Source organism: Priapulus caudatus, unplaced genomic scaffold (genome assembly GCF_000485595.1).
Source record: "Priapulus caudatus unplaced genomic scaffold, Priapulus_caudatus-5.0.1 Scaffold1289, whole genome shotgun sequence".
NCBI classification, from domain to species: Eukaryota; Metazoa; Priapulida; class Priapulimorpha; order Priapulimorphida; family Priapulidae; genus Priapulus; species Priapulus caudatus.
In genome coordinates, this window is record NW_014578350.1 from 83,041 (window position 1) to 84,349 (window position 1,309).

Genomic DNA, 1,309 nt, shown 5'->3' on the forward strand with positions numbered 1-1,309 from the left:
TCTCTCTCTCTCTCTCTCTCTCTCTCTCTCTCTCTCTCTCTCTCTCTCTCTCTCTCTCTCTCTCTCTCTCTCTCTCTCTCTCTCTCTCTCTCTCTCTCTCTCTCTCTCTCTCTCTCTATCTCGCTCTCTCTCTCTCTCTCACTCTCACCTTTAGCAGCTCGTCAGCACAGCTTGTCGCACGTGAGGCAGCAGGTGGGGCAGCAGGTGGCTCCGTAATCTGCTGCTGCTTGATTAGCGCGCCTCTAGCGACTGTTGCTAGCGGGGAAGCCCGCGGGAGCGGCGGGAGAGGGGGGGAGGCTGCGATGATAACGCCCTCTCCTGTGTGATTTCTCGCTCCGTGGAGGCGGATAAACAATCAAGGCGGCCGTACCCTCTCTCGTCTGCTCGCTGTGATGGGAATGACCCCTGGTGGGCGGCAGGGTGCAGTGTGGGGGCAGTGTGGAGTGGGTGGGTAAGAAAATGATAAATAAATAAGTAAATAAATAAATAAATAAATAAATAAATAAATAAATAAATAAATGTATACATATATATATGTGCGTGTTCGTGCGAGCGTTCGTGTACGTATGTATGTGCGTGTGTGTGTGTGTGTGCGTGTGTTTGTGTGTGTGAGTGTGTGTGTGCGTGCGTGAGTACGTGCGTGCGTGTGTGTGTGTGTGTGTGTGTTTGTGCGCGCGCGTGTGTGTGTGTGTGCGTGCGTGTGTGCATGTGTGCGTGCGTATGTGTGTATGCGTGCGCGCGTGTGTAAGAGCGGACGTGGAATGATAGAATAAGGAGCAAGAGATTACTGGAGTACAAAACCGATGACGTCATATTCACGACAAGAATAGCAAAGCTGCGGCCAACGCAAATCTCGAACACATTTTAACATCATCAGATACATTACTGACATGCAACGACGAGTTTATGTACAAGGAAACTGTAGCAGACTACAGCTGTGTACTAAATTGTATAGCTACTGGAACTACAGAATGCGGAACCGCCCCGTAATTTGTCGGTCGGATTGCGTCGGATCTGGGAGCGGGATTGCGTTTTCCGCTACATTAGTACCGCTCCCGTGCGTACATTACTGTTTTGTGTTATTACTAGTCCCTTAACTATGAAAATCCATTCAGCGTGAGCGATTATCGTTCATCATATAAATTACTGGTAATTTTGCCGACAGCAGGTAGCGTACTGCGCAGTACTGCCGCACGTGTATAGTAGCGGCAGCGTGCGGCGGTGCGTAGAACAATCATCGTAGATCGATTATCTGCGCCTGGTAATAGAGCGAGTCTGTGTCCACATAATGTGCATATGTATATATATA